Source organism: Prionailurus viverrinus, chromosome F1 (genome assembly GCF_022837055.1).
Source record: "Prionailurus viverrinus isolate Anna chromosome F1, UM_Priviv_1.0, whole genome shotgun sequence".
NCBI lineage: Eukaryota > Metazoa > Chordata > Mammalia > Carnivora > Felidae > Prionailurus > Prionailurus viverrinus.
The window spans coordinates 18,763,530-18,784,595 of record NC_062577.1 but is presented as its reverse complement, the minus strand read 5'-3'; the positions used below and the strand labels follow the sequence as shown (position 1 = coordinate 18,784,595).

At 51.0% G+C, this 21,066-nt stretch overlaps 1 protein-coding gene across 6 annotated transcripts in view; it reads right to left on the bottom strand.

Annotated features, from left to right (window-relative positions):
* FAM163A (family with sequence similarity 163 member A) overlaps positions 1 to 20,729 on the bottom strand; it is an 89,111-nt gene extending 68,382 nt beyond the window's left edge. For 3 of the 6 annotated variants that reach the window (XR_007148002.1, XR_007148003.1, XM_047839648.1), the window contains exon 1: positions 20,081 to 20,308. The gene's annotated coding sequence lies outside the window, so the exon portion shown is untranslated. Of the gene's footprint in view, positions 1 to 2,871; positions 2,929 to 15,650; positions 15,811 to 20,080; positions 20,309 to 20,622 lie in introns of those variants that run through there. The other 3 variants (XM_047839651.1, XM_047839649.1, XM_047839650.1) reach the window with 3 other exon arrangements.
* Positions 20,730 to 21,066: the final 337 nt, after the last annotated feature.

The window sequence follows — 21,066 nt, the reverse complement described above, 5'->3', positions numbered from 1 at the left end:
GCAGGCCAGAGAGCAGAGAACAAAATGACCGTGGCCGGGTGATAACATTGTGTCGGTGTCTGACGGGGACTCTGAGGGAAGACAGCTGGGAGGAGAATGGCAGAGAGGATCCTGTTCAAGGCTTCGAAAAAGGAATAAAGGTGTCTCAAACGCGAAGGTCACCGGTTATGTTCATTTGGGTACTCAGATTATTTGGGAGAGTTGGGTCGATCCATCCCAACTGGAGGTATAAGTGCCAGGTGGCTCTCACAGGTCAGGTTCAAGATGCCTGAGGGAGTATTAGATCCCTCCCAGGCAATGTCACTGTGAAGGAGTGTTGGGTCAGGGCCTGGGGGCCCAACTTCGTTTAGGGGCTTCGGTCCCTTCAGGCAGTAGTTCTGAACCTTCTTGTAGTCACACCCTGGGTCCCTGACACTGACCACGTGTGACTCCTGGGCATTGGGGGGAGGGGAGTACAGCCTTCTGTCCACCATTCAAGAGTGCAAATCCAGGGACACAGATGAGAAAGGTATGATTAAAGCTATAGCCTCGAACCAGCTCTGATATTTCAAATAAGCAAAAGAATTCCCAAAGCTCATTTCCTTACCCAGTGTTATTAACTACCTGCAACCACTGCTCACCACAGGTGTCCACGCCCGCCTAGGGCACTGGCAGCCTCCTGGCTTCCCCGCTGCCTGAGCTGCTCTCCTCAAACGCTTTGAGCACATCTAAGCAACAACCCCCCACCCCATACTAATGCTCTCATTTTAGGAACTTCACATGAGCATGAACTTCATAGGCTTTTGCCCAGACTCACATAGGCTGACACACAGTGTGGCCTTGCTCTCACAGCGTGGTCCCCGGGCCAGCAGCTTCACCCCGGAGCTTGTCAGAAATGCGGGATCTCCAGGCGGATGCATCAGCACCCACGCTGAACTAGACTTAACAAGATCCCCAGGTGATTCGTGTGCGTGAGCAAGTCTGAGGTCCTGCACTTACACATCACGCCCCACCTCCCCTGCCCCAGGTGAAGCGGGGAAGAACCCACTCTAATCCAAACAACTTTAACCAGCTGCAGCTGTCCCCATAGTTGGGACGGGGGAAGCAGAGAGAGGGGAGGTAGACACAGCAGGACCTTGCTACAGTGCACAAAGTGCATTTAAACTTGGGGACCCTGGGGCGCCTGGGTGGCTCGGTCAGTTAAGCCTCCGAGTCTGGATTTCTGCTCAGGTCATGGTCTCACGGTTCATGAGTTTGAGCCCTGCACTGAGCTCTGCAATGGTGCACAGTCTGCTTGGGATTCTCTCCCTCCCTCTCTCTCTGCCCCTCTCCCTCCCTCTCTCTCTCAAAAATAAATGAACTTAAAAAATAAATAAATAAATGTGGGGACACTGAGATGAAATCTAAGAAGGCATCCCATCAATTCTGAGGGCCTGTGATCTCAGGCAGATGCTGACTGAATAATAACCGTGGCTAAGATTTACTGGACCCTTACTATGAGACAGGCACTATTTCAAAATACATGTGTTGATTTACATGATTTCATATAGCAACCTCTCCAGGTGCAGATTATCATTATCCCCCTTTTACAGATGAGGCAACTGAGGCACAGAGAGGTCAAGTGATCTGCTCCTTACCTGGCACAGATGATTACCATGTGAGACCGCCCCCGGAAGGGAGCTGAGAAACACTCCCCACCCCAGGAGTTTCTTTCGAAGCAGTGACGTACCTTCAGGGAAATCAACAGTCTTGGTTTGCCCAGGACTGAGAGGGTTCCCTGGATGTGAGACCTTCAGGGCTAAAATTGGGAGAGTCTTGGGCAAGTTAATTGCCTCAGAGGTACAGGCTGATGCTTTGTCTCCCACAGAGGAAAGACAGAAGAGAAATAAAGGGAAAAGAAATGTAATAGGAAATCCTTGAGATTATAGAATTTGAGCTGCCGGAGCACTGCATCAGAAGAAACAGGGGCCTGTTGCTAGTGCATGTGACAGTACCAATGTCCTGAGAAAAGAAAGGTAGATAAAAATACTGGCTAGTGTTTCCCTTGTCAAGGTCAACCGACACCCACATGGGTGTCTCCATCAGCTCTATTTTCTGCAGGACTGGCAGCCGGTTCTGTGAATCTTGTTTCTTTTGAGCCCCTGGGAAAGTTGTTTGATTGGTTCAGGTTTCATTTAGCCCGAGAGCCATTTATGATTTCCCATATAAAATACAAAGAGCTCACTCAGCGTGTGTGTGTGTGTGTGTGTGTGTGTGTGTGTGTGTGTGATCTTTTAGAAATAATTTTTTAAAGCAGTTCCCCAACCCCAACTGGATGGGGCTGGTGAGGAAGCACGGCGCGAGGGGCAAAGTCTGAGGAGGGTCAGAGAGAGGAATTCAGACTGCTCCACACACCCGGCTGAGGCCTCTGGGGGAAGCCCCTCTTCTCAGACCAGGGAAAGCAGTTGTCTGCAGCCTTTGCAGTGGTCCACGCATTGGGATTTCCCTGCTTTTGGCGGGGGGGTAGGTCTGGCTCTCAGTTTCTACATCTGTGAAATGGGTCTTGCCACAGCCTCTCACCAGAGACCGTGTGTCCCCTCGGGGCTGGGACGCAGCTCTCCCAAGTGCTGTGCCCTAAGTCAGTTCCTTCAGATCTTTCCTGATCAACCTTAGTAGACGTATTAGACTGGAGAATCACACATTCTTAGAGCAGACGGGGAACCGGAAAAAGCAGAAGCCATCCCAACTGCCTCATCTTTCAGAAGAAGAAACTAGCCAGCCCGGTGTCCCGAGGCCACCTCGCTCACGGGATTTTCATGATTCAACGGCGTGGCACTGTAACCCCACGGGTAGCGTGTATTCTCTAGAGGAAACTGAGCTCCCGGAAGACAAAGACCAACATGCTGCCCGAACCATTTCTCTTCCAGGCTCCCACAGTAGTCTGGACGCCGTGGCCTTCCCTCCCGTTGCCAAGCTGGAACAAGGAACACTCGAGCTTCTATGCACAGCAGGGAAGATGAATGAGGAGATAAGGGATGCGAACCAAGGTTTTCCTCAATCTCTACTTGCTGGCCCAGTAACCAATCTCTGAGCGGCACATGTGGAGAAAAACAGCTCTTCGCTGGAGCCAAGGAAGGCCGTCAGTTTGCTGCAACCTTGAGAAAAATAAAGAAATAAAGCCTTGCTCTTCCCAAGCGGCCCAAGAAGCTTCCCTGTTTGAGGCCTCCTTGCTCCTCTGTCCATAGGCCCTGAGAACCGAGCAGGCCCAGGCAAACTGCTAGGACCCGGTAGGACCCTGGTAACCAATTTGCAAATGAGAACAGCAGACATCTAGCTTTGTGCACGGGAACTCGACCAGGCTAGCCCCTCCCCACCCAGAACCATGACAGCACTGACCCGACCCACATACCCACATGACCCCAATTCTCTCCAGCCCTCGAAAAATGACTCTCCTGACGTTTACTCCCATTACAGCCATCTCTTGTAACTCTTGGGTAAGCAACAGAAAGTACTATTGAATCCTGGCCACATTCATTTGTGGCAACTATCTTGGTGATAGCTTTCTAATGTGATTATCTCTCTCTGCCTTTATGTGATTATATGACCTTTCAAAACTCATGCTTTCTTTTGTTCATTCATCCATCCCTCCCTCTATCCCTCCGTCCATTCAACAAGAGCATTTGGCATCTACTGCACGCTGAGTAACTTCTAAGCCCAAATCAATGGGGCATTTTCCAAGCTTTAAAATTCCCCGCCTTTAAGCAGAATTCTTCAAGCAGGGAGGTGTAGGCAGGGGTAGTGTTCGGTGAAAAAACAGCTACGTTAAAACCTAAGCTGCTGTTAACTAGTTATTTATTCTCCCTGAGCCTGTTTCAACAGGGGAATCATTCCTCATAGAAGTGTCATGGAGTTTAGGGGCACCTGGGTGGCTCAGTCGGTTAAGCATCCGACTTCAGCTCAGGTCATGGTCTCACGGTTCGTGGGTTCAAGCCCCGTGTCGGGCTCTATGCTGACAGCTCGGAGCCTGGAGCCTGCTTCAGATTCTGCGTCTCCCTGTCTTCCTGTCTCTCTGGTCCTCCCCCACTTGCTCTCAGTCTCTCTCCCTCTCAAAAATAAATAAACATTAAAAAAAAATTAAAAATAAAGAACCGTCAGGAAGTTTAAACGGGAGAAAGTGTAGACAGAAACAGACTCCATGCTTGGCACGGAAAAGGCATTCAATAATTGACAGGTTAAGAAAAGTGACCGAAGAACCCAGCTTGTTCCCCCACACTCCCTTCTCCTAACTCCGTGCCCCAGTCAATACTTCCAGTTCATTTTGCTTCCTAGGACAGTGTTCTTTTTGTGTTAATCCTCTGGTGAGCCAGCCCTGTCTTTATGCTGACTGATGGGCTGTACCATTTTCAGAATATGATCTGTATCAGAGTCAGCTGGGGAGCTCCTGGAGCTTGTGGAGGATGGATACATAAAGTCCCGTTAATAAATAAACACACAGACATCAAGGCTACCGGCTGGGCTGTTGGCTGGCTGTCGTCGTAACAAGACTTTATGCCTTCCTGGCTCCTGTCATCTTCGGGACGGAAAGCATGTAACGAATTAGTCTTGCTTGCAGCCCTCCTGGAGAAAAATACTGCCGTGTCTACAACGAGCAGTCAGGGTAACCAGCTAGAGGTCAAGGACTCTTGGGAGCACTGCCAACCAGACCCCCCGAGCAGCTTTGTATGTTGTTTATGTCTTACCATAAAATAATCTTATACTAGAAAATTTTAAAAATAGGTGAGTCGAACGCCCACAGCGAAAATCCCCTGTGCCTCTGTCCACTTGGAGATAAGCACAGTTAACACTTTGTCATCCTCTCCTCCACACACCCGCACACGCTTCCGCTCCACTTTATGATCGAACAATACGTCATGAATATCTTTTCAGGTAAAATACGTTCCGACATCATTTTAAGCGGCTGCCAGTTTACTGGAGAAATTCCTTCTTATCTTAAACAGGTCCGTTGCTACTCATCACTTGCACTGTGAGAAAAAAATCTTGGGTTTTCTCTTTTTGGGATTTTTTGGGAGCAGCGTGAGTGACGGGGTTTAGAAGGTGGCAGTCGATGAAAGTACATGTCGCTTAGTGCGCCAGGCTCCGGTGGGATGATGACACTCGGGAGCCATTGTGGGGAGCGTCGGGGGACACAGGAGATGAGAGGAACACCGGCAGACCTTCTGCAGTTCTAGACTTTGACAGGACCCTCTGGTGGCAAGAGCGGGTGTCCTGCAAGAGACTAGACTGGAACCCCCGCACTTGCATCGGCTCCCGTCTTCACCGCACTGTCAGTTGGCCCTTGAGGCCCAAAGGTTGGGTTTGTTGTCATGGTCTGGCCCTTGCCGACCCCTCCAGCCTCTTCTCCCACCTGTCCCTGCCCTGGGTCTTCTGCCTCTGCCCCGCCATGCTGTTTGCACCCTCCGGGTCTCTGCCAGGTTGTGCGAAGCCTGGCATGTGCGTTCTCCTTCCCTTCACTCGATTCACTGATTTTTTTCTTATCAACTGGTGCAGGTGTCACCTCTTCCAATTTTCCCTGGCCCTCCCCGCTCCCAGGTCAGACCAGCGCCACCTCCACAGACTTCCGTGGCACCTCACGCTTATAGGGTCACGCACCTCTGCACCCAGATCGCATTGTGTCCGTGTCCTTACAAGACTTGGAGCTGACGGGGCCAGTGTCTTACATGCTGGGCATACAGTGGGCACTCAATAAATGTTACTGAATAAAGGCGGTCCCAGAACCAGTACTGCCAACCCTTGGGTATGGCCAAAATATGTGAGACATCACGAACAGGTGGGGCAAATCTCAAGTCCATATATATCTCTCTGTCTCCAGTGCCAGGCTTCAGGCCACCCCCCCCCGTCTCCTGCCTCGGCCACTTAGTCCTTTTCCGACTGACTGCCACTCAGCAGACAGATGATCTTCAGACATCAGCCTGGGTGTGTCTCATTCCTACTTAAAACACTGTACAGGGGCGTCGGTTGAGCATCCGACTTCGGCTCAGGTCATGATCTCACAGTTTGTGAGTTCAAGCCCCGTATCAGGCTCTGTGCTGACAGCTCAGAGCCTGGAGCCTGTTTCAGATTCTGTGTCTCCCTCTCTCTCCCCCCCTCTCCCCACTCATGCTCTGTCTCTCTCTCAAAATAATAAACATTTTAAAAAATTAAAAACACTGCACAAATTTTTGAATTACTCTTAAAACACACAGTTTATGAGGCCCAGCATAATCTAGTCCCTACTAATTTTTCCAGTCTCATCTCGCACTGCTCTCCTTTTGTCCCTAAGCCCCAGCCAACGAGCTTTCCTTCTGTTCTTCAAACAGCCAAGGCCCTTTCTTGTACTGGGGTCTTCTCCCACCAGGGACGTTCAGTCCCTCATTCCTCGTGTGACTGGCTCCTTCTCAGCCCCCAGGCTTCTGCCTCAGGGTTACTTCATTCAGGAAGCCTTGCTTTATAACTGAACCTAAAATAAGTCTCCTTTCTTCCTCTGTCATGGCACACGCTTATGTTTTGTCAGGGTATCTTTATACTTAGTAATTGTGTTTTTATTTTTGTGATCAGCTGTTTGATAATACTTTTTATTCTCTAAATGGGGGAGGGTGTATTCTGTCCCTCAACAGGACATTCAGCAATGTCTGGACATACTTCCGGCTGTCGCAACTGGGGGAGGGTGCAGCTAGCATCTAGGCGCACAGAAGCCAGAGATCCTGCCTAACACCCTACGATGCACAGGACAGTCCCCCCACAACAAAGAACTGTCAGTGGTGATTCGACTGAGAAATACCGCTCATGGGGGCACCTGGGGGGGCTCAGCTGGTTAAGCATTGGACTCTTGATTTTGGCTCAGGTCATGATCTCATGGTTTGTGGGACTGAGCCCCACATCTGGCTCTGTGCTCACCGTGTGGAGCCTGCTTGGGATTCTCTCTCTCCCTCTCTCTCTGCCCATTCCCCACTCGTGATCTTTCTCTCTATCTCAAAATAAATAAATCAACATTTTAAAAAAAGAAAAGAAAACTAAAGAGAAGAGAAGAAAAGAAAAGAAGAGAAGAGAAAAGAAAAGAAAAGAAAAAAGAAAATACTGCTCAGGACTGTAGTTTCCACAAAGGCAGAAACCTTGCCTGCGTTCTTCACCATTCTATCTCCAGCACCTGGCTCAGTGTCTGCGGTGAGCCTCCCTCCATAGGGAGCTGGGTGGAAAAACTGACAGGTGATGAAGGGGTGTTATTAAACCTATTTCATAACCGGCAGGGCACATCAGGACCGATCAGAACTGATGCCCACCATAGCACTGGAGCTGGGAAGAGGAGGCATTTTCCCTTTGGTCGCTGGACTGTGGGGAGTCTGGATGCCCTAAGGGAGGGTGCGGGAGCAGCCCCAGGGGTGGGGGACTCAAGGAACTCCGGGAAGTGGCCATTTGCCACCTGATAAGAAAGTATATAAAAACTGTAACACCCTGCATGGCCCTACCAATTCATACCTCCTCCAAGTCAGTCCTGGACAGATGGATGGATGTGCAGAAGGCCAGGAATTCCGATGAACTGGCTAATGAGGTGAAGAGAGGTGAGGGGCAAGAAAGAACTCTTTCTAGTGTCTACGGAGACATAGAATCTCCGTGTCCTCCACACTTACTCAAACTTACCTCGTAAGGGTAGGTCTGAGATACAGTGGGAGCATGAGCAGACACACAGGTGGGGTGGGGGGGGGGAGGCTGATGGGGTGGGAGGGGAGCAGGTTTTTTCTTTCTATTGTTCTTCTCCTAAACCACGAAAAGCCTGTTTCCAAGAAACTGCAGCTTTCTCCCCCTCAAACACCCACCTCCCCCTCTCCTTCCAGTCCAGGCTTCCCACTTCCTCTCTTATCTCTAAACCCTCGGCCCATGGACATGATCGAGTTCCTTCCACTCTGAAAACAACCCATCGCTTCACCTCACATCCCCCTACAGCTACTTTCCCAACTGTCTCTCTTCTCTTTCCCAACAAAGCCACTAGGAATAAAAGACTTGGGGCGCCTGGGTAGCTCAGTTCGTTAAGTGCCTGACTTCGGCTCAGGTCATGATCTCACAGTTTGTGAGTTTGAGCCCCCCCATCAGGCTCTTTGCTGTCAGTGCAGAACCTGCTTTGGATCCTCTGTCCCTCTCTCTCTCTACCCCTTCCTCTGCTTGTGCTCTCTCTCTCTCTCAAAAATAAACATTTTTTAAAAAGCCTAAACTCGGTGTCTCCACATCTGGATGATAATCCTCCAGATACCACTGCATTTCTCTGCCTCTTCACAGCAAAACTCCTCAAATGTTTCTGTACACTTGTTTCTCTATTTTCTCATAACTTATTCATTGCGAACTCACTGAAATCCACCTCCAGCTCCCACCCGCTACTCTGAAATCACTTCTGACAAAGATCTCCAATGACCCGTGTGTTGTCCCTCCCAAACAATCTACGTTGACTACCCACTCCTACTTGAAACTCTTTATCCCTTAACTTTTCTCCTCATCAACCACTCATCACACTACCTCTCCTGGTTCAACTCATGCCATCCCGACTATTCCCTCTTAGACTGTCCCCTCTACACCACTCCCCTCCTATACGTGAATCCTTCCCAAGGCTCCATTCTTGCCCTCCCATGCCTTCCTTAGGCCCTCGCCTGTCCATGGGCAAGTCACAGAGCTATGAGCTCGGCTGGCCTGGTTTTCAGACTTGCACCACCAACTGGTGCTTGGACACAGTCTACTTAGCTATCCTACAGGAATCTTGCATTCGAATGGCCTCCAACAGACGCCATCATCTCACCTGCTCTTCCCCCTCAAAGTGCTTGCCTTCCTGCCTTTCTCCCCCTAATTAATGGGACCACCATCCCCCCAGTCCCCAAGCCCAGCGGTGTGTGAATCACTGCAGTCTCCCCCTTCCATCTCTCCCCTCAAATCCACTCAGCCACCAAATCTTACTCACTTTATCCCTTAAATGTTTCCAAAGTACATCCGTTCTCCATCCTTTTATGACCATTGTCTTCATCTGCCTCCTCATTAACTTTTTTCCCTTTGTTAAAACACTTACTCTTAATACAGTCACATCAACAAAGGCAACTGAGCTCCACATCTACTTGTGTCATTTATAAATGAGCCTGCAAACTGTCCATTTTCTTTTCTTTTTTTTTAATTTTTTTTTAATGTTTATTTATTTTGGGGACAGAGAGAGACAGAGCATGAATGGGGGAGGGGCAGAGAGAGAGGGAGACACAGAATCAGAAGCAGGCTCCAGGCTCTGAGCCATCAGCCCAGAGCCTGACGCGGGGCTCGAACTCACGGACCGTGAGATCGTGACCTGAGCCGAAGTCAGACGCTCAACCCACTGAGCCACCCAGGCGCCCCAAACTGTCCATTTTCAAGTCAGAGCTCTTCACCGCCCTCCCAAGTCTCTCCTCTGTTGTACTTCCTGTCTCTCAGAACGGCACCCCCACTTGCCAGGCCTACTCCCCACATCCAAAAATCTGCAGGTCATTTTAGGTTCCTTACTCTGTCTTTTCCTTCTGTCTCAACTCTTGACTAGACAGTTGCAGTACATCTGCCTTATTTCCTTCCTGCACCCAACCACCTCTCCCTTAAACCAAACAACAAAGGGCATCGCTGTTCCAGGTGTGCCAGTCCAGCTTTTCTATTTAGACCCTGAGATCTTTGAGGGCACGGACCATGTCTGGGATTTTTCTGATTCCTCCAATGTCCCGAGCACAACACTGGGTACAGAGTATGCCCAGCAGAGAAGAAAGCGGGCAATGAGACCCATCTGCTAAGAGAAATCTGGTGTTGAGCTGTCAGCCCCCTGAGGTGAAGGGTGCTGGGTGCCTAACTCCTCTGCCACAACGAGAGGACATGCTTGGTATCAGCAAGACCTCAGCAAAGATGTTGGAAATGATTCTCTGAGGGGCCTGGGAAATGGACTCCAGCAAGGACAGCATCATGGATTGTGGTGCCATCACGAGGACTCAGCTGATTTTTGAGATCTCGAACTGGTGGGCACCCATCTGTGATGTTGTATGGTGTCTTTGAGCGGTACTCAGTGGTCCAGCAGCTTGGAAATACATTCCACCTGTTTTTTGGTGGCCCCCTCACCTTGGAAATAAACAACAGTTCAGTCCTTTCAGGCGTTTATTCTGTTTTCCAGAATTAGACTCTAGAGTGTTTCATTTCTGTTATCTTGTCAAAATCCTTATCCGTTTGAGGTCCATGATATTTGATTATTCTTCACTCTATCCTTCACCATACCACTGCCTCTCCCTCACTCATTGAGGACGTTAGCAATTGTCCCCCTTCATTTAAGGTTCTGTCATCATCGTAGAAAGTTTCAATACACACAAAGATGGCCTCTCCAAACGCCCTAGCATCGTATTTCCACAACTTCCTTAATGCCACTGGCTTTTAGTTTCATTTCACTCATTCACTAGCAATGACCATACCTTGGACCCATATCACTGAAACTGTCCTGCGGTCAACCCTCGCCTAGACTACCGCCACTGAACCTTGACCAATCACTCTGCCATTGTTCAGAAACCTCCAGTGGCTCTACCACTCCCACAGGTTCAAGTCCAGGTCCTTAGGCCAGGAGGCAGAACACCAGCCTGCCGGCCTGTGTCTCACCCCCTCCCCATCGCCTGTCATTTCCTGCTCTGACATTGCTGGACCAAATTCAGTCTCTGCTTCCCCCCACCGTCTCCTGAGCTTCCCGGGCCTAACTGCGCCTTGAAGGACCCAAAGACTTCCCTTCTTACCTGCAAAGATGTTCCCTCCTTGTCTGTTTCCCTTTTCTGCTCTACAAAGATGTTGATCTTCACATTCCAGCTCAAACACTACCTCCTCTGGGAAGCCCTCCCTGCCTAGCCCAGGCACAGCCAAGGGCTCCTTCTTTTATGCTCCCCAGCATGGGATGCAGCCATTACAACGTTTATCTGATCACATTAATATCACAAGGGCAGGAACCATTTCTATTAGTCTCTGTATCTCAGCCCCGGGTACAGGCCTGGTTCAGAGTTGGCTTCACTGGATATTAGGAAAGTGATGAAGGCGTGAGTCCCACAGATGCCCTGTCCTCTGTGTATCAATGAGGCCAGAGGAGATGGGGCTCTTGAATTAATTGAACCTCGTCTCTTCTCACCCTGGCCCAGTGCCCTGTCCATATGCTTAACTCCCCTAATAGAATCTGCCCTGGCTAAGCACCACATATAAATGAATCCCTAAGCATTAAGTAGCAGAAAAGCTTCCAATTGCTTAGAGAAGAAAAGAGGCTGGTGCTGATGGAAGGGAGACAAGTGGTGTAAGGAGAGACGTCCGTCTAAATTTCAGGTACTAAGTACCTGGAAGTGTTGACGACTCTTTCATACTAAACCCAGTTATGTGTTCAGCACTAGGCTAGCCACTGACGGTGAGAAGAAAAGTCAAAACAGCAGCAGGCATTTGTTGATGGTGTTCTACGTGCCAGGCGCAACTCTGTGGGGTAAGCATCGTGGGTATCATTCCCATTTTACAGGTAAGAAAATGGACTCAATGTCACCCGGCTAATACATGCTCGACTTTGACTAGTGTCTTCACTTTGACTAGTATCACCTTTGACTAGTGTCTTCACCCCTTCTCTCTTCACTGTCCTCACCACCCCCATTCTAAAGTAAACGTCCTCCATCCTTTCTCCCCTCTAGCCATCCTTCCTTCTCTTCATCAGATGGAAACATCCTCATCTTCCACCATCTCATAAAAACAAACAGGCATGAGCCTTCTCCTCCCCTCCTTCTCTCCAGTTATCCCAGAGCATGGCCCCTCTCCATCCTAAGGCCTATTCCCTCCACCTGCTTGGTTGATGCTGTCCACCCATTTTTCTTAGGGACCTCACATTATGAATTATCCTTCCTTGAACCTATAGCTTTTCCATTCAACTGGATCCTTCACACTGCCATGTAAAGGTGCTCAACTGTCCCCCATTAAAACAGAACAAAACCACCCCACCTCTCCAAACCTCTGGAAAGACTTATTTGTACATTCAGCGTCTACTTTCCCCTCCGCCAACTACGGTCTGACTTTTGCCCATCACATCCCTGAAACTGTTGTTTAAATCACCTGTGATCTCTGTTTCTGAAGCCAATGGACTTTCATTGGTCCTCATCATAATGGGCTATACTTCCTCTTCTCTTATTCAGGAAACACTCTGCCCTTGGTTTTCATGACATTTCCCACTCCTGGCTTTTCTCCTATCTCTCTAGATCATCCTTCTCTGCTTCCTTTCTAGGCCCATCCTAACTCAAAGTTAACCCCATGCCTTCTCTTCTAAGCCTGTCCTTCCTCCCTCGGCAGCCTCCTCCATGCCATGGTTTCACTTACCCCTGGATGTTGACAGCTTATGGGGGCATAGATCCTGCCCAGACCTCTCCTTCAAACTCCTGTCCATATATCCCCTTGGCCGCTCTCCCTCTACCCAGATGGTTCAAAGTCTCCTCAAGCACAACACGCTGAGACTGAACTCATGTCATTTGTCTCAGGAAATGGTACCCCCATCCACTGCTACATAGCTGGCAGCCCAGGGCTCGTCCCCAAAACTCCCCTCTGACCAAACCATCACTTCTTGTCCATTTCACTTCTAAACCTCTCAACTCTGTCTTCTTTCTCTCTCCACTACAAATGTCCCAGTGTAAACAACCATCTCTCGAGATGTCTCCCCGGATCTTCCCTTGGCCACCTCAAATATACTGTCCACACCCTACAGCCACAGAGATCTTCCTAAAGTAGGAAATCTGACTATATCACCCTCCTGCTTAAGTACTTCTGTGATTACCTGTTCCTGTAGAATCAACATCAGAATCCCTACCGTGGCTGATAAGACTGAGGGTTCTAACTCCCTCCTGCCTCTCCTGTTCATCTCACATTCTTCTCCCTCTCCCTCTAGGCACCCCAGGCCACTGGCCTTTGGCACCTCAAAATGCTATGCCTGCTCTAGCCAAGACCCTCCCCCATTCCCGGAATATCCTCTCTCAGGTCCAAAACCCCACTCACCTCCTTCTCTCCTACTCACTCTCCAGGACTACTGAACTATCATTTCCCCAGAATGACTTCCCAGATCCTCCCTGAGTGGCCCAGACCTCCTATGAAACACCCTGACAATGCCACGGACCTCCACTTTATTGCTTGTATAAGTGGCGCTTTACATTTACTTTGTGACAAGTTTGTTTCCCTGAATGACTTCAAGCTCCATGAAGGCTGGGGCTTTGACAGTTCTGGTTTCCCCAACACACACACACAGACACTGTATCCCCTGTGACATTCAATAAATACTTGGTTGACATCATGAAAATGCAACCCAATTCTATCGGGCTTCTGGCCTCATTACTCTCCTGAAATTGCCCTTGCTAGAGTCATCAACAACCTTCAAACTGCCAAAACTATGCGCCTGTGGATCCCTGGTGTTCTACCAGCTGGACTGAGGGTTTCCTGCACTAAAATAGAATCTTGGCAGGCTTTCCCTGATTCATAGAAAAAAAAAATAGCTCACAGAATATCCTCAATTTAAGGCTTTTGTTTCATAAAGTTTTCTTTCTTAAAACTTGGTGTCTGCTATTCTATGCCTGTAGTAGAATCTAGCATAAGATGCTCTCTGATTTAGCTCAAAATTATATATTCAGCCCTTTCAAAATTCTATGGTATTCTCCAGCAAGCACCATAATTTCCATGGGTTTCATGCCATGAACAAGTGTTTTGAGACCCACTGGCCAAATCCAAAGAAATATTTTTAGCCCTCTGATTTGTTCTCTTGGTGATATCTGGTACTGCCGATCGTGATGTTTATGTGTTTTAGCAACAAGCATTTATTGAGCACATATTACGTTTTCCCATAGCCTTTTGTTGCTATTTTTACTATGGCATTTATCACCTTCTCCTGTGATATCTCCCATGTACTACAAGCTCCTGGAGGCTACAGGGCCCTTGACTTTCCCTTCTCTCTGTCTCTCTCTCTCTCTCTCCCTCTCCCTCCCTCTCTCTCTCTCCCTCCACTCGCCCCTGCCCCCAGCCAGCCCAGCACTTGGCTCGGGCACATGGATCATCTTCATTGCCCATAAGAATAAATGAACGAGTGAATACATGAGTGAACACAGAATAAAATGCTGAGGCAGAACTGGAGCCCCCATTCCTGGCACCCCGCTGCCTCCCCACTGGAAAGCTCATGGTCATTCAGTGGTTTGATAGGACAGACATGTCGAGTTCACACACGTCCGATATCACCTGTTGTTATTTTAACAAGTAAAATGAATCTGATAGAAGCCTAATATGGTTTTAGAGCCTTGTGCCTCTGAGAAGCCCTTCTAATATCTAATTCGTCATCAAGCCCTGTTGATTTACCACCAAAAAAAAAAAAAAAATCATTGTGATTGCCTATCTTATGGGGACATAAACAGTTTTACTCTGTAAGCACCTGAAAATGCCATGTATTATGTCTGTGGCAGAAGTTGAGTAAATAATGACATTACTGATATGAATGTATCTTGAAATGTTCCATATTCTACCGAAACCGTTCTCTTGGCCTCTTCTACCCTTTCTTCTGAGCTTGTCTATCAAAATCATACTTAACCTTCAAAGCCCAGCTCAAAAATCACTCCTCCAAAAAAGACCTTAACAATCTACCAAATTACTGGGGCCAGCCTCTGGCTCACTGTCACCCCTCAACACCTGACCACATGCCATTTGTACCTCTACTTAGCACGTGCTTCCTCAGTCTGCAGGATCCTGCTGCTGACGCAAATGTCCCTCTCCCACACTGCCTTGTGGGCAACTCGAGCCCAGGAACCACGGCTTGCTCATCTTTTGGTCTTCCCAGTGCTTTGAGCAATACTCACTTTCTAACGTGTATTACACCGATCATCCACTACTATTTTGCTTGGCTGTGCAAACATCATTTTTGGGGTATCATAAGAGGACTTTTTAAAAACACCATTTGGGCATCTGGCTTTCCCCCTCATGGCTAGGTTCTGGCAGCCTTAGCTGAGCGCCTAGCCCAGCTTCTTGCTCTCAACCCCATAAGCCACAGCAATGGCTGCCTTTGCGCTACAATTCATTTGGGGGAAAATTCGAGCGGTTTCTTTTTGAAGTGGAGTGGGAGTCAGAGGCGAGCCCTGGCCAGCAAGCTGTGTGGGAGGAGAAAGGTGTGCAATGAGCCAGGCCCTTGGCTCTCAGGCTGTTTCTGCCAAACAGCAGACAGACCCCCAGCACAGACCTGGGGGGGGGGAGTTCAGGGGCCACCCTGCCCACCTTCTTCCTTGGGTGCAGACACCGACCCTCACAAGCACTCCCTTTCCTCCTTCCGTCCCTGGGGAACATCACACTCACAGTCCACTCGGCCTGGCCCTAATGCACACACAGAGACAGAAGCAGGAAAGATGGGACCCTGAACCAAGAATGCTGACTGCTTTGTCTCTGAACTGTGCCCTGTACAAACCTACCCAGACTGCAAATATTCCAGCTCATCCATCAAAGTATGTAATGCTCAGCTACACACTGTTATAACCCAAACCAAGTCTCTGAGCACCTGGGATGCTCTTGTGTCTCTGGTGCAGGTTACTATGCAGGAAAGAAAGTCATCGAAGAAAGAGCAAAAAAGGTGCTGCTTCATGGCAAAGAGCCTGGGCTCTCACACATACCTGATCAGGAGATTAAATGAGATGATGTAGGCAGAGTGCTTCGCGGAGTACCTGGACACAGAAAGTTCCTAACGAAGGCTTCCCACCTACTGGAAGGTCCCTTCTCGTGTGGCTGGAACAAAGTCTTTCTTCTGCTTCTGCTATTCAACAGTCTGTTTACCTGAAGGAGGGAAGGCAGTTCCTAATACTTGCTCCCATCCCCTTCATGCATCCAGCAGCTTCCACAGTAAGTGATCAGCAGAAGGGAATTCTTGGCTGGGGAGCAGGGCAGGGGCTGGACATCTGTGCTGATGGGAGATGCCCAAAGGGGCATTCCAGAACATACCAACTGATGCCATTACAGCTGCGTCAATAACCTTCTTCCTTCCTCTGGGACAAAACAGCCCGAGACCCCAGAATAATTTTCAAAACTTTTCATTCAAGTATATCTCTCTCCCTCTCCTTTCTGAAGTCCAAATACAACACCAGAAATAGACTTACTGCCCTCACTGATGACGAGGCACAGTGCTCCCCCTACTCCCGCCTACCCCCGGCCCCACTGAGGCTACCCCAGTGCTGGCAGTTTCTCTTGTATAAGGGAATATTAGGGCAAAAAATTTCTACTTCTTCGTATTGTCTTCAAGGCCAGAGGGTCATATCTTGCCTACCCAGCTCAGAAAGGTGTCTAAAGGCACCTCTCCCTCCAGCTTTCCAAGCACAACCTACGTATTTAAAGGAATTCTGGATGGCCCAGAGCTGAGGGATCCTGTGTGTTCTCAGGGACCTTTGGCTTTTACCCCAAAGGGAACCCCTCAAGCAACCTGAGGGTGGGGGTGCCACCTCCACACCGTTCACCCGGAGAAGAGCTTGAGGGAATGTATCAGGCACAGGACAAGGAAAGAGGATTTTTAAAAATAGTTAATGCATCTGGGGCGCCTGGGTGGCTTGGTCAGTTAAGCGTCCGACTTTGGCTCAGGTCATGATCTCACGGTCCGTGGGTTCGAGCCCCGCGTCGGGCTCTGTGCTGACAGCTCAGAGCCTGGAGCCTGTTTCAGATTCTGTGTCTCCCTCTCTCTCTGCTCCTCCCCTGTTCATGCTCTGTCTCTGTCTCAAAAATGAATAAATGTTAAAAAAAATTTTTTTTAAATAGTTAATGCATCCCTATGGTTCCGAATTGAAAGGGTACAGAAGGGTTTAAAGGTCTGCTCTTCCTGAAGGCAACAGATCTTATCAGGTTTTTTGGACATACCTATGCATACACAAGCAAACATCTTGGAATTCTCTTGGAATTCTTCCTCCTCTTTTATAACATAAACAGCATCATAGAGACACTCTATGCATGTTTTCCACTTAGCCATATATCTTGGAAATCATTCCATGTCAATTACAGAGAAATTCCCAAGTCTCTTTTTATGAATGAATAGCACAGTATCCAACTGCCTGGAGGTGCCACAAGACATTCAACAAGTTCATCTTTGATGAGCATGTGGATTGTTCTTTCAGTGCTACACTGTACATACGTCTTTGTGCCCATGGGCAAGTGTAAGGACAAGTTCAACCCCTAAAAATGGAATCACTGGGTCCAATGGCATGTGCATTTCTAATTTTGGTAGATGGTTCTAAAACACCCTCCAGGGGCGCCTGGGTGGCGCAGTCGGTTAAGCGTCCGACTTCAGCCAGGTCACGATCTCGCGGTCCGTGAGTTCGAGCCCCGCGTCAGGCTCTGGGCTGATGGCTCAGAGCCTGGAGCCTGTTTCCGATTGTGTGTCTCCCTCTCTCTCTGCCCCTCCCCCATTCATGCTCTGTCTCTCTCTGTCCCAAAAATAAACATTGAAAAAAAAAATTTAAAAAAAAAAAAAATAAATAAATAAAACACCCTCCAAAGAAGTTGTACCCATTTACTCTTCCAACAGCAACATATGGAGGGGCTATTTTTCTAGAACCTCATTAGCAGTTTATCCATCTTTTTGATGTTTGCTAACTGAAAGGGAAATAAGTAGGCCATTGCCCCACTGCCGCCAGTTTGCAGTCTACATGTTAAAGGATCAATCCCTTGTGTACAATTAAACCCGTGGGTCCTAGAGGGAATGAAGAGCAAGCAGTTTTACCTGGCCAGCACTTTCCCTAAAGCCTAACGGGGTCACAAACATCTCTTGCGCCTCCAAATCGTGTTTATTCACAACGGTTCTGGATTTTCAGCTGCCACATGTGTCCGTTCCTAATGGGAGAAGAACGGCCGTGTGGAGGGAGCAGGGGGCTTTGGAACTGAGACACCTGGCTTCACAGAACAGCTCTGCCACGGACTCACTTTAGGGTCTTAGCAAGTTATTTAACCTCTCCCAAACTCAGCCTCCTCGTGTGAAATACAGGGATAATAATATTGATTTAGCAGAGCCTTGTGTCTGACATATAGAAAGTACTCAATACATGGTGGCAGTTTTCCTTAGTGCTAACGATCATCAGGCCAGATTCTAAACCTCGGGGCACTTTCCACAACTGATGAGACCAGCCAGGGCCATTCTGACGATAAAGGGGCCACCAAGACTATTCCCAGTTTCTGCTACGATCTCCCCCCCCCCCCCAACCCCCTGCCACCAGCCTCCTTTCCAAGGTTATCGGGAGACATCACTAAAATCCTACCCTGGGTCTCTGGGTGAGGGTGGGTCGTTTCCGTGCCAACACAGGCCCCCCTGTTGCTGGATGATGTTTGCGCTCAGACTGAAGCCGCTCTGAGCTAAGCAGAGCTCATTTCCAATTACAGATGGGCACACTGGAGACAAAGCAGAGATCCTTGAGCAAAATGTGAGGCACTTGCTCTCATCAGCACTGGAGCCCATTCTGCCTTTCCTGAGCACTGGTTTTGATAAGGTCACTAAATGCAAATTTCTGGTTCTGGCAGGAATGCCAGTGAAACCCACCACCAGGGTTTCTACCCATGCATGTGACACACACACCCTACCCCCACCCCCAGAGGACTTCAGAGGCTTCTCCCATTCACACATGGTCCTCTCTCATTCACTCATGGTCATCTCCCAGGAGGGCAGAAATCCTGCCCCCGCTCTGCTTGTGAGTAGGGGGAACTGTGAGGAGGGTGCAGCTGATTTGCCTAAGACCACAGCTGAGCCACCCCGAGTGCCAACACGACCCCTGTCTCTACGTACTGGTTTAGATCCCTACAGACACGGGAGCTGGAACCTCTGGAGAGGGGTCTGAGAAATTATCATTGCTCCCAGAGAATATGCCTTTGCTCTTTCTCCCCTTTGATCCACCTCTGCCAGTATAAAGGGAAGGGGCAGGGGCCAAATGTACTTCCAAACACTTTATTAGCACAGAAAGGAAGTTGCCTTCCACCCCCACTCTACCCCCCTAAGAACACCCCAAATCGCAGCAAATCTCAGGCAAAGTGCACTTTTCCAGATCTGAAGTCCCCCCATCATTGTTTCTCACGCGGTATAAAACGTGAGTCTGGCTCAACCACTGGAGGACGCGGGACAGGGCACAGAGATCCGACTACGTAGACGTCCACCCTTGCCAGTTGCACTGAACCCCCAGCTCCAACCCGGGTCCTCCAGCCCCGGGCCACGACTGTGGCCTCCTCAAGGAGGGTCCCGGGCTGGGCAGACTGGAAAGGACAGGAGAAAGTGCCTCAACTGACTGCAGGGGGGAGTGGGGGCTGCCTGCGGTTGCACACCTGCCCCCCACCACCTTCCCGCCGCGGCCAACTTGCTAGGAAGAGCGAACTTCTGGGGCCCCACAGTTCCACCCAGAGAAAAGGAATGCCCAAGTGTGACAGAAAAGCACGGGTGGTGTATGCAGCCCAAGGGCACCGACAGAGAAGACCGAGCTCCATCCCTGCCCTCCCTCGCGGCCTCGGGAAGCGCAGAGACCGGACGAAGTCACCCGGGCAGGAGGTCTCCGGGGCGCCGCGCTGGGCACTCTACCCAAGCCACCCCAGCCGGCTAGGGTGAAGAGGACGGGAGCAGGGGAACGCCGGGCCTAGCCCGACACTGCTCTCCGCTCCTGCCCTGCTCTATTTGAGCCAAACCCTCCTCCGGCCGCTGAGCGAAGCTTCTATGTGGCCGGCGCCCCCAGCCCGGCCCGCCGCGCACGGCCCTGGGGATAGGGGTGCGGGACGCAACTCCCTCCTCGGGAGGAAACGGACAGCGGCCCGGGTAACAGTCCGGTTTCTCTGTCCCTTAGGCAGACGTCGGCGCCGGATGTCTTGGACCCGGACGGCCCGGCGGAGATGGCGACCCCGCACCGCGAACGCACCTCCGCCCTCCTAGCGTGGTCAAACTTGAGTAGGATCACCAGGGTGCAGGGCTGGCGCAGAGGCGCCCGCGCGCTCGGAGGAACCCACACGCACAGACCGACGGCGGCGGAGCGTCCCGCCCGCCCGCCCGCCCCGCACCCACCCACCGCGGTGCTCAGCCCCGGCCCGGCTCACTTACGCGCGCCCCGCGGTCCCGCCGAGCGTGCAGCGTCGCGGGCCCCGGCCGCCGCATGCTCCCGGGTGCTGGCGGGCGCCGAGGCGCGGCTGCCGGGTCCGTGTGCGCTCCGGCCGGCGGAAGGCGCTCGCGGAGCAGGAGCGCGCGGCAGCGGCGCAGGCGGGGACGGGGACTCGGCAAGTCCGGCCCCGAGGCGGGGACAGCGCGACCGGCGGCCTGGCCACGAGGCCGAGGACGTCCACCCCCACCCCCACCCCCTCGGAGCGCGCGGCCCGCGGTGCGGAGCGGGAGAGCCAAGCGGCGACCCAGACCCAGTCCGGCACGGCCGCGGTCAAGATAGGGGCGCGCGGGGAAGGTGGCCCCGGGGCGCGCTTACCCCGGTGCTAAGGCGCCCTCGGAAGTACGCCCCGGCCGGGCACCACCCCGCGCGGAGCCGGGCGCCCCGGTGGGGGGCGGGGAAGGAATCCTCGGCCCGCCCCGCTCCGCCCCGTCCCTCCTTTTCTTCCTTCGGGGAACCTCGCTCGAAGAGCACCCTAACCCGTTACCGCGGCTGAGCAGCTCCTTTCCGGCGTCCACTCGCGCGTTGGGCTGGCACCAGCTCTGCGCGCGTCCTGCTGAGCGCCTGGGCCTGGGGCTGCCCACGTGAGGCTCCTGTGCGTTCCCCGGCACTCCGAGAACTGCCCCTGCACGGAGCCGACAGCCTCATCGCCCCTCCAGGTGGCCCGGGCTGGGGGCAGGTACCGAGCCACCTGATTGGCGCTGGCCCCAGTCCTGGGAGAATCCCCCACGAGAGAGGCTGCTTGCACGAGGGCGGAGGGAAGGGACCAAGCAGAGCAGGCTGGCGTCTTCCAAAGAGCCTTCCCGTAGCTCCGCTGCCTTTTCGCCTAAGAAATGTAAGCTCAGGAGTCGGGCCCCCTAGGAACGCCTTATACAGGGAACTCTATGTGCCACAGCTCAAGTCCAGCATTGAAAATCCCGTGGGAATGATA